Below are 13,104 nucleotides of genomic sequence, written 5' to 3'. Positions count from 1 at the left end.
AAATATTACACCCGGAAGTAAGGTTAATATAAACAAGAATTCCACTCCTTCCCATAAATCGAAGGTTCTTTTGACAAATGAAAATAAAAATAAAAACTGTGTTGTGTGTAGGAGCTTTCATCCTATTTTCCTTTGCGATACATTCTTAAAGTTAAGTGTTCATGAAAGATTAAAATTAATTCGTTCACATAAACTCTGCGAATTATGTCTAAAGCAAAATCATAAGAAAAGTCAGTGTCTCTCGAAATTTAAATGCGCTTGCGGGGGAAAAGTTTCGAAGTTCTTTAAAGTTTTAAAAAGTTTAAATACTTTAAAACTTTTCTTTGATTTAGAGGGACTTGGTATTCGTGATGATCCAGTTTTGCATGAAAAGGATCAGGCAATGGAAATTTTTAATGACACCGTTGAATTTAAAAATGGACGTTATGTAGTACAATTACCTTTTAGGAAACATTATGAAGAATTATCTGATAATTATTCCTTGTCGCGGCAGCGTTTTCAGAATTTGTGGAGAAGATTTAGTCATAATCCTGGGTTACATCAACAATACCGTGAAATTATTTGTGATTATTTAAAAGAAGGCATAATCAGCATCGTAAATCCTGATACAAAAGAAAATGCTTTAAACAAGCCTATATATTATTTGCCTCATCAGGCTGTGCGGAAAGAAAGTAGTTTAACGTCGAAAACTAGGATCGTCTTTGATGCGGGTAGTCATCAAAATAATGAACTTTCTTTAAATGACTGCTTGTGGCCAGGGGTTAACTTAAATCCAAATCTTTTGGATTTACTAATTAATTTCAGATTGAACAAAATTGCATTTTGTTCAGATGTTAAACAAGCTTTTCTGCAGATATGCCTCTCTGATGAACATAAGGATGCAGTTCGTTTTCTTTGGAGTAGTGATGATCCAAGTGTTGATAAAAGGCCCAATTATTTACCGTTTCAATCGAGTAAATTTCGGGGTCAGTTCGAGCCCATTCCTGTTAGCAGCTACTATTAGACATCATATTAAAAAATACAAGGAAGATTTTCCCGAAACAGTTGAAATTTTAGACCAGTGTTTTTATGTAGATGATCTCATTTCTGGAAGTGAGGATTTTGAAGAAGCACTTGAAGTATCTAAAAATGCTAATAAAATTATGGAAGAGGCTGGAATGGTCCTCAGGAAGAGGATTAGCAATAATGCTGAATTAATGGAGCAATGGAAGAATGAAGAATTCGATACCTATCCTGCAGACGCTACTCTCAGCTTGGGCGCACACCAAACTAAAATCTTGGGACTTCCTTGGAAGACGCACGAAGATTATTTAACTATGGATACTAAAAATCTTTTGGAATTTCTTTCTATGGACAAAAATACGAAACGCTTCTTACTTCAAGCAATAGGGAAGATATTTGATCCTTTAGGATTAATTTCGCCTTTCACCATTCGAGTTAAATGCCTCATCCAAGATCTCTGGAATGAAAAAATTCAGTAGGATGAACCTTTACCAAAAGAAATTGAAAAGGAATGGAAGAAGTGGTGTGCTGAACTTCATCACTTAGAAAATTTGAAAATACCTAGGTTGGTTAATGATTCTGCATCAAAGGAAGATACTGTTGAAATACACAGTTTTTGCGACGCAAGTAAAAAGGTATATGGCGCTGCCATATATTTGAAGGTGAAGACACTCAGTGGAATATCGGTGAAACTCCTAACTTCAAAAAGTCGTGTGGCTCCATTAAACGGTGTAACCTTACCAAGATTAGAACTATTGGGTGCTCTAGTTGCAGCTCGTCTTAGTTCTAAGGTAAAGAGAATCGTGAATCTGAAAAGATCTTCTGTTGAATACCATTGGACAGATTCCAAGATTGCACTTTTTTGGATAAAGGGTGCAAAAACCCGATGGAAGCAATTTGTGGCAAACCGAGTGAACGAAATCACCAGCTTGACAGATCCCAACTCTTGGCATCACTGTGCAGGTAAAGAAAATCCTGCCGATCTTTTCTCACGTGGAATGAATGCTGATTCCTTGGTGACAGATTCTAGATGGTGGACAGGTCCAGAATTCTTGATGCAGCCTGACAGTTTCAAGAACTTGCAACCATTTATTCCTGAGATTGAAACCATCGAACAAGTCGAAAAAGAAACTTTGCGGCGAGAAAGGAAAATTCCTTTTGAAGATGAGACTTGTAAAGAGACAGCCCTGCTAAATGACAGCTCTCAACATTTTATTGTGGACGACCTCTTAGAACTTTCAAACAATTATTATAAAATTAACCATGTTTTGTCTTATATTTTCAGGTTTATTTTGAATTGCAGGAATAAGGTAAAAAACACAGGACCACTGTCAGTGGAGGAGGTAAGAGAAGCAGAAGAAGTGTTGATTAAGCATGAACAACGAGTTCTCCTTGAAGGAAAGAAACTACCAAGTAATATTTCGAATTTATTTCCGTTTTTTGATGACAAAGGAATAGTACGTGTAGGAGGAAGGCTGAAGAATGCTTCAGTGCCATATTCTCAAAGACATCCTCCTATTTTACCTAAGGGTTCAAGATTAAGTAAAATTTATTTTGAAAGTTTACACAGGAAATTATTTCATGTTGGACCACAAGGTCTGCTAAATGCAGTGCGCTTGAAATTTTGGCCTTTAGGTGGCCGTAGTCTCGCACGCAAAACAGTACATCAATGTGTAACGTGCTTTAAATGTAAGCCCACTCTTTCTTCACAAATTATGGGTAATTTGCCTAGTGAAAGAGTTAATGTTTCAGCTCCATTTTCTATTACAGGTATTGATTTATGTGGCCCTTATTTAGTGAAATTTAAAAATCAACGGAAAGGTATTCTGAATAAATTGTATATTTGTATTTTTATATGTTTCGCAACAAAAGCCATCCATCTTGAGACATTAACAGATTTGACTTCTGATGCTTTAATTGCAACACTTAAACGTTTTACAAGTAGACGTGGCAAATGTTTCAAAATTTATACCGACAATGCTACTAACTTTGTTGGAGCGAATTCAAAATTGAAAAAATTTTATAAGCTCATTAATTTCCCAGACAAAGAATTAGCTAATCATTTTTCGCAAGAAAATATAGATTGGAATTTTATTCCACCCAAATCGCCTCACTTCGGTGGACTTTGGGAAGCTGGGATAAAATCGGTGAAGTACCATCTTAAACGTACGATTGGCAATTTTCATTTCACTTACGAAGAATTCGAAACGATTGTCATTCAGATAGAAGGAATATTAAATTAGCGACCGCTTACTCCTCTTTCTAGTGATTCAGAAAGTTTCGAAGTTCTGACGCCAGGTCATTTCTTGATAGGGCGACCTATAACAGCAATTTCTGAGCCGTTTTTAACGGATTTAAAGGAAAACCGCTTAAGTCGTTGGCAAAAAACTACAAAAACTATACAACTTATTTGGAAAAGACGGAAGTCTGATTACTTGAATACTTTACAATCTAGATCAAAATGGATGGTTGAAAAAAATGATCTGATGATTGGCCAAATGGTTTTGATTAAAGAAGATTTTCTGCCAATTAACAACTGGCTTTTAGGGCGAATAACATCATTGTACTACGGTTCTGATGGAAAAGTCCGTGTTGTAAAAGTTCGTACCAAAACAGGGGACTTTAAAAGGACAATTAATAAAATAGCTGTATTGCCTATTGAAGTTTAGCAAGTTGTGAATTATGTTACTCAGTTGTTAGTAATTATATTGAAAATTATTTTTCTCAATAATTTTGTATTCATGTTTTGTTCACTTATTTTATATTTTTCTATACATATTTTATATTTGTTTACATGAATAACTGAAACTTTAATACTGGTATTTCATAATTAAATTTATGTTAAGTTCTTGCATGTGAACATAGCAAGGCCGGGCGGGATGTTGGCGCATTTTACGCCAACGAATCTCGCCAAATTATCGCCTCCTACGATTGAGGCAACAGACTTGAAGAAGAAATCTAACCGGTCTGACGTGAGCAATTACTTGTAACCGAAGCTCACAATTAAATTGTATTTTGCTTCACTGTAAATATTTGTATATGATGTTTTTCTAAATAAAATAATTAAAAACGAAGCAGTGAAGCTGGTCCGTCGATAAAAAATAACCTAAACTCCAGAGGGTAGTGTGGACTCCAGACCTAAACTTCACTGTAGGACCTTATCGGGAGACGCTTGGAAACACGAAACCAGTCGCCAGCTGCTTGTCCGCTGCTGAAATTTGTACTACAAGAGAAATGGGCTGTGATATCTCATTAGCTCCTTGACATCTGCGTCTTCAGCATGGACAGAGGTTGCAATTCTTGCATTGTCATGGGGGATCACATCGCCTTCTCTAGACTGGAATTTTCTTGCCAAGCGCCTGCCACATAGACGTTTCTGTCTTCTGTGCAATTGCGCTCTTAGTTAAATGTTCATATAGTGCCTTTATATCTTTTTGATTCATTGTTTAGATAGGTTTGCTCACTTATCCCATATTTGTACATCTTGGAGATATTATGGTATTATTCGTATCGATATGGGAAACATCTGCACGACATGAAATTCGAAAAATCATCTCGTCCTTAACTTTTGCACATGATAATTATCTACAGTTGAAGGTAAGACTAGACATCTGCACAGAGCTTTGCGCATGAAATCGTGTAGTGTTGCTTATCAATGTAATTTCTAAGAGTGATTATTATTTTTAAATTAAGGCATAATTTCTGTGAAGATCAAAGGTGGTGGTTAATTGACATACTCGGGAGTAAGGAGAGCAAACACAAATGAAAGGCGTCCAGGATCTGAATGTTCCTTAAAATGTCATAACAAGAACTTGGAATAGCTTTTCAAGTAGTGAATCAGAGAATTTGTTAAGAACGTCCAAGGACGACAATTACATCTGAAGACTATTTTCTTTGAATGTCGGCTTAGAGATATCTTGAAATGATTCCCAGAGAGTTGGTTTCAGATCTTTATGCTGCAGCAGAAACTCGAATCAGACATTCAACTACTGCACGAAAGCTTTATGAGATTGGAATTTGATTGAGAAGTCTATTGGTTTGAATCGCACACAATGCATCTTTCAGAGTCTTGTTTAAAATGGCATCTTGACATGTTCAGTGGAACCGAGACGAATAGGACCGTGCACTGTTAATTGACGAGCTAATATAACACGAACTGCTCTAGACATGCTTTGATCTGAAGGCAGCGAGAAATACTCAACTTACCTTTCCTTGCTGTTAAAAGGCATGAATGCTCGAAAGGCATCAAAGCTCTTGCTTCCACCGAAGCCGTGATTTGGAGTGGTATAAATAAAACATCGTCTCACCGAATCGCGCATCTTTGATGGAGATTATCCAACCTATCACAGATATGTCGACGAGAACATACAATTTTTTGTAAGGCTGTTTAGGAATTCTATTGGTTCGGATGTTTTGCTAATGGATGACAGTGTCTTTCCACATATAGCATCTGCGATGTCAAAAACAGAATATATCACACAAATGAATTGACCAAATCTGAACCTGGTACAATATGTGTGGGATACCTTAAGCCACTGGACTGGAACCTGCTAAATGTTTCCTCGCACTCTATAGGATTTGGAAAGTGCACTTTAAAAAGAGTGACATGCAATTACATAAAATCTGATAAAAATGGAAAATTCCGGAAACTTAAGATCTAGGTACTGCATTTGAATCAGAGGTGACCATACACCACATTAAAGACAGATTTGCTTTAGAAAACAAAACACAGAAACAGAATTTTCTCATGACTTTTAATTCAATGTGCTGAGATTAATCAACTGGCAAACACAGAAATTTATGTTAAAGACGTTGTGCAAAATGAATCCTTTTTCATTGAGTAACACTTACCCTTTTATTTTGAAAGAACAGTATATTTGTTTCCAGTATATCAGCTGACGAATGTGCACTGTGTATGCTTTTGTATTCTTTGAGGTTACCTTTGCGCGGAGCATAGAATTTGACAGCAGTTTTAGAGTTAAAACGTATAACATTATATTTTAGTTATAATTCTTCTGTTCTGATGGAAGAAAAAAAATTTGTTATTTAGTGTATTTATATCTAATCACTTCAAGCCTATAAGACTCTGAAGTACGAACGTTTATCTAATAGAAAATTGTGGCTGTTAAATACTCTACGTCTGTATCTTTTAGTACAAGTATTAAATGGATAGATATGTTAACATTTAAGTTGCTGTAACAATTCAATATCTAAGGAATATAAAAAATGGATGGAAAACTTCAAGCTGCTGTAGTATCCGATAATTAGCATACTCATTTTCGCTTTCCGAAGCTGATCCTTTCCAATTAAACGAAAAATTAATAAATTGCTAAAATTATAATTATGTTTTAAGCACTTGAAAAATTTAATAATTAAATAAATGCATACTACGAAGAGCTTTAGATCTAGAACTTAAAATGTATCGATCTAGTTTACGAGGAAAATGTTGCTAGATTTAAGACCGCTGAAAATTTCGTGAAAGCTGCATGGAAGCATAAACCTTGCACAGTTTTTAATGTCAACGAATATTTTAAATGCACCTAAGAAAAAAATGCCCTACGTCACATTAAAAGAAATACTTAAAATAAAAATTGAATATTCTCATCCACTGTTTCTAAAAAAAATCTACAAGTAAAGAACATAAGGTTTGAATATGTAAAATATAAAGTAGTTCACTCAACATCACACATACTTACATTACTTTTTGGAAAAGAATTTTTCCAGCATCTTAATGCCTGATTTTTTCCTTGTTCTAAATCGATATTAAGATTTTTCATCTCTCTTTGAATCAGACTATTTTAAATAGTATTCAATTATTTCTAACTCTGCAAACAGTCAATACGTTGTAGCGTCAGAAATACACTGTTCAATCTTATTTTAGTTTACAAAAATAAATATTTCGAAGGCCTACTAATGATTGAGAGGTTCCTAATGATTCGTGAAGTAAAAATTAGTTAACCTTTGTAGAGTCATTAGGTTATTTTGAAACAGGAGATGTGAAAAATGTGAAATGCTCCGGCCGTGACTCGAAACTGGAACTCTCGAATACACGAGAATGTGCTACCGTTACACCAGGAACTGATACTGGAAGGAGAGGGAAAATGCGGGGATGAGGGGACCCAATTGCGAAATGAATTATTGTCCACCACATTTTAGTTCGGGCGCCGTTTGTAGAGCTATTAGTTTATCTTGAAGCAAAAGATGCGCAAAATGTGCAGTACTCTCCCCGGGGCTCGAACTTGTAAATCTCGAACACGCTGCTTCGAGTGTGATACGCTTACACCACCAAGACATTCTGGAAGAAGGGAGAAAATACTTTATACTTTGAATTCAGTTTTCTGCAGTTGTGTTCGCTATCTTCATGGGGTATGTAGATTCTGCCATGCATAGTTAAATGCCAGCCAGTTTTTATTAAAAAATGTACTTCAGGTGTATTTCTTCCCTTTAAAAAATACCATTGCAGTGTTTTTCTAAAGCAAAGTAACTTTAATCAATTAGAGATGTTTCGATAATAAGCGTTTTTTAAAAATAAAATTCAATGATAAAAATTCAAATATTTTAAGTATAAATTTCGTAAAAAATTGTATGTAGCGTGGAAACGAGCGTTATAAACGAGACCTTTGTTACAAAACCTATTTCAGTAATACTTGCTTATTTAGCTTGTTGATTTCGAAGATGAAATAAGAATTTCTGCATTATCTTTATTTATTTGCAACAGAACTGTTCACTGACGCTAATATTCTCATTAGCTCTCCAATATCAATGTAATTTTTCCATTTGGTTGTCTTTTGAATACAGATACAGCAAGTCTCTAATCATTGCATGTTCTTCTAAATTTTGGGTGCTAAGGTTCTCATAAAAAGCAGACTTTTCTTAATACACTCTTCTAAAACAAGCCCAAGACTAATCCTCAATCACAACATAAATAAATATCCGACACAGATTTAAGCTGCATATATTTAGGAATCATATGAAATACTGAACTTCTGTTAATCAGGGCAAGTTACACGAGACATTTAGGTCTGAATATATATAGTAATTCTTCAACTTCGATACTTTATTACTTTTCCTATGAATGAGGCGTCAAAGTAGAAAAAAAACGATCATGCCCAAGAATTTTGGCTTCAAACACAAACATTAGCTCCAGTAATTAAAACGATGAATCATTAGTATATCTTCAGAAAGTAACTCTACCACCAGATTCTGAAAGTATTCCTGGGGACATAAAGTTTTGTTAAGGATATAAAAAAAGAGGGAATTTTAATTTCCTCTAAATTAAAGTCTCTAAAGCTAATAAGTCCAAAATTTATAAGAAATTAAGAATAAACATCTTATGGCTTATATACTCCATTTTCCCTCCACCCCCCTGTGATTAGAAATATAATGCACTATTGATTGATACTACATCCCGGATAAATATTACCTTCAAAAAACCTAAAATAATCCTACCTTTAAAAAAACCTATTACCTAAAATTTTTAGGTTTTCTTTCATCTCAGACAATCATATTCAGTGGAATTGCAAAGTCAAGTCCTCTCAGGGAGCATACGATATAGACTCTAGAAAGACCATTGAAGAATTACCTTCTAGCCTTGCGAAACAACACAAAAGTCAGAAGATGGTTGTATAAGACCCTTTTATTCGAACACAAATTTAACAATTATCCAACATGGGTGGCCCACCAGCGGCTGAGCGGTAAAGACGCTGAACACTGGTAGTTCGGTCCGAGGTTCGAATCCCTCGAACGGGCTGGCTGCATGGCCGTTTTCGTGGATTTCCCCATGTGTAACGTGTATACAAGCCAGTTTCCCATGGAAAGTCCTCCACGAAGTCATCCCTTCCCTTAGGCAGATAGCTCTCGAGGCTTTGAGTAATTAAATAACCTAACATTATAATGTATTTCTCCCACTTCCCTAGCAAGCCTCCGTGGTGTAACGGTAGCACGCTGGGCTGGTATTCCAGAGGTCAGTGGTTTGATTCCCGGCGAAGGCGGTTGCATATTTTTCATCTTTTCTGCTTCCAATTAACCTAATGACTCTACAAGTGGCGCCCGAACTAAAAAGGGTTGTGGATGATGATTCTCCGCACCCTGGATTTGGCGACTAGGTTCCCTAAAACCCTAGTCGCCTTTTAAAAAGGAGAGTATATAAGGTATTTCTCGCACTTCCCTAGCGTCCTTCGTGGTGTAGTGGTTCTGCACACTGGGTCGTTATTCCAGAGGTCCGTGGTTCGATTCCCGGCGAAGGCGTTTGCTAATTTTTCATCTTTTCTACTTCCAAAAATCCTAATGACTCTACAATCTTTTGACGATATCTATAAAATAATAGACTTCAGGATTATGAATGGCAATGAAAAATGGATGCTTATTGTATGTTGGTACAACAATTTTTTTAATTATTTATATGATTTATATGATCGTCAACGAAGGCATCTCTCTCTTTAGGCAGATAGCCCTCGTGTGCTTTGCCATAATTAAATAATCCAATCCAATCCAACATGGGTCTACACATGCCAAGCACTTCTGACATAATAGAAATACATAACGTTGAGCAAATTCAAAATGTGGTATATTAGCCTAACGGCTCACAGGATAATTTAACGTGCAGGCAAGGCTCTGGTTTGTAGGAAACCGGAGAGACACAAACAAACGACTAAAAGCACTCAATGCCACTAAATCAAGTCGCTAATAATCCCGCTACAACTTGGCCCGGAATAAGCAAACAAGCTCTCAAACTAACTTCCCAAACTCTTGCTTAACTAGCCCTTTTTTCTACCTTAATCTGAATAAACTCTCGCTATCTCATTTACATTATAGTATGAAAAGCCTGGGTGAAAAAGAGATCGACAGGAAAGTTCTAACTTAAGGGGACTCATACACCTTAAAACCCATAAGATCTTCGAATATGTGACCGTTGCAAGAATTGGGATAACTTATTTATTTTAAAAGATATTACTTCCAACTTTTTATAGCTGACTACATAATACAGCTGCTTTCTGAAATAGTAATCAGAAAGTTTTGTGTTGCCCCAAATATTTTTATAATTTAATTCGCTTTGTGACAACATTATTCGTCATGTTTCCACCTTGCGCGCACAGTTTAAAACCATTCTGTTGCATAATTTAATTCCATACTTAATATATAGCTTTTATAACTTTTGGAAACCACTGTGAACCTAAAATTCTAATAATTTCGTGTTAAATTTTTATTTTATTTGGAGTTGAGTTTATAAAATGTATTTTATTAAAAAAATATGTAATGTTTTCGTGAATAATTTTTTTAATACTAAAATATTCATCGAATTTTTGGTTCAGTTTAAAAATAGTGCCCATATAAAGAATTCCATGAAATTTCAAGTACGTACCATTAGCCATTTTTAAAATATCATGCGCGCAAGGTGGAAACGTGACGAAATATTTTGTCACAAATGGGATTAAATTACAAAAATATTTGTGGCAACACAAACTATCTGGTTACTATTTCAGAAAGCAGCTATATTATGTAGTCAGCTGTAAAAAGTTGGAAGTAATTGCTTTTAAAATAAATAAAATATCCCAATTCTTGCAACAGTCATGTATTCGAAGATCATAAGGGGTTTAAGGTGTATGAGCCCCCTTAAGATGAACTATTATTTAAAAATAAATAGATAAACTTCACAAAATCGACAGTCAGCACTTCTCATTGTCCAGCATTCCGACATTTTTCTCGTTGTCCCACACTATGCATTCATTAAGCCATCGCGTTCATTTATAGTCAAAAATAATGTTTCGTAGTTCAATATAATGCGATTATCAGCAATGGCACTTCAAAAGCAGAACCAGCTATTTAGGTTTATATATGGTGCACTGCTATCTGGCAGATATGACTGAAATTTAAAAGTTTTCACAGAAAGTGAATTTTCAAACATAGCATAATTCCACACATTTCTACGAAAATTAAATCACTACAGGATGAAACTTCCTTTAAATACAATTTAAAAAATATTTATTGATTTTGGGATCATTCTGTAATAAATTATTTTAAAATAATGTTATGATTTGGGGAGGGCATCACGGTAATCGAATTAAATTATTTTAAAATAATATTATGGCTATAAATTTCTTTGGAGAAGCCAGTTTAAGTGTGTGTGTGCGTATGTGATTATGGCAAAGTCTCGAGGGTTACATGCCTAAAGGGAGGGATGCCTTCGTGGAGGACTTTCTAAGGGAAACTGGCTCGTATACACGTTACACATGGGGAAAACCACGAAAACGCCCATGCAGTCAGCCCGTTCGAGGGATTCGAACCTCGGACCGAACTACCAGTGTTCAGCGACTTTACCGCTCGGCCGCTGGTTGGCTCAAAGCTAGTTTAAGAAAAGGTAAAATACGATAGTTTTCTATTCATTTTTTGAGGTGGTAAGCTTAAACTTACAATGGTGCTTACGCAGATAGTTCTCGTCTGATTTACTAAACGTTAATCATTCAATCCACTTCGAACTTGAGACAGCCTAAGTGCACTTCTAAACATTTGCTAACTAGGTTGGATTTCTACTAGTTAATTAATGTTCAGTTTACTTAATTAGTAAAAAAATTAAGTTATGTTTCGCTTTCAGCGTAAGTGTGCAAACTGAAGCTGAAAGAACTTTTATTTCATAAGCTATCGAATTACTTAAGTTACATAGAAAGGAAGACATAGACAAACACTTTCTGATTGTATATGATTATTTATCTACTTAGATTCAGAAAGCATCAATAAGAAAGGCAAAAGAAATAGCGAAAATGTTATTGATATCATTTGCAAGAACAAAAAAACTTGTAGTATGCAATCAATGCTTATTAAATCATTAATTATGCAGAGTAAAAATATTCTTGGTTAATTCAAGACCACATATGATTACATAATTGTTTTAATTATTTTAACGATAAATGATTTTAGTACATGCAAATATCCTATTTTCTCCTTATTAATTATATATAACACACCAACTACATAAACTAATTCATGATTTTGCTAAGATTTTGCTATTTTATTAAGCGATTTTATATTTTCAATTCGCTATTACCACTCATAACTTAGATTCATATCACTTCCATATTTGATCTATCAAACTACACTCAAGAGCCAAAACATTATGACCACCTGTCAATAGTGATAGTGACGAGGACGTGGCCACCACCCCTTTACTATTAAGTTAATTAGCATATAGGGCCACGTCCGCCCTTATACAGAGTAAAGCCAGAGAGGCCACATGGGAGGCTTGCACAAGGCGCCCAAACCCAACGCCTGGACCATCCGGTTGGCAGTTCCGCGAACCAAATGCCACCGGGTAGACACCCGTCCAAAGTGCCCGGGTCCAGTGATTTTGAATCTTCAAGAATAGCATTGTACATGGCTAAAAAAGGCCAGATATACATTAGTAGTTATTTGGCGCGCAACACAGCTTCAAAGCTTCAACCCGCCTTGGCATAGATGCCACAAGTCCTTGATAGATGGCCGGTGACAGATTGTACCAGATGTTGTAGCAACAGTCACGCAAATCCGAGATATTGCGAATTGGTAGTCTTTGACCTCTGAGCTGCCGTCCCATGACATCCCAAATGTGTTCTATCGGATTGCGATCCGGTGAGTTAGGCGGCCAGGACATTAACTGGAAATCAGCATCATGTTCCTAGAACCACTCCAACACAATTGTAGCCTTGTGACACGGGGCGTTGTCCTGTTGGAACATTCCATTTCCAGCTAGAAAACAGAGGCCATGTAAGGGTGCAACTGGTTCGCAATAATGTTCAGATACCCTGTAGCATTCATGGTGTGCTCTACCACAACCACGGGTCCCAGAGACGCCCAAGAGAACGTCTCCCAGAGCATAATACCGCCACCACCGGCTTGTGTATGACCTACTGCGCATTGAGGGAGCAACTGTTCGCCTGGAAGACGGCGTATCCTGACACGGCCAACGGCGTGTTGAATGACAAACCGTGATTCATCTGGCCAGGCAACTCTCTTCCACAGATCCATGGACCAGTCACTATCTGGCTCCGGTTTTGCTTCACCATGCGAGAGAGTCACCGACGACCTTTTCCTTTGATAGCGTGTGGACGTCCAACACCATGTCGTCTACTG

At 36.2% G+C, this 13,104-nt stretch overlaps 1 protein-coding gene across 1 annotated transcript in view; it reads right to left on the bottom strand.

Annotated features, from left to right (window-relative positions):
- LOC118190944 (uncharacterized) overlaps window positions 1–13,104 on the bottom strand; it is a 293,777-nt gene that overhangs the window by 92,953 nt on the left and 187,720 nt on the right. The window lies entirely within an intron of this gene.

This window comes from Stegodyphus dumicola, chromosome 1 (assembly GCF_044657685.1).
Source record: "Stegodyphus dumicola isolate Sdum_Otavi_A_Nest chromosome 1, ASM4465768v1".
In the NCBI taxonomy this organism is placed as follows: Eukaryota; Metazoa; Arthropoda; class Arachnida; order Araneae; family Eresidae; genus Stegodyphus; species Stegodyphus dumicola.
Note: the sequence above shows the minus strand (reverse complement) of the source record. Positions and strands in the feature narration are given on the sequence as shown.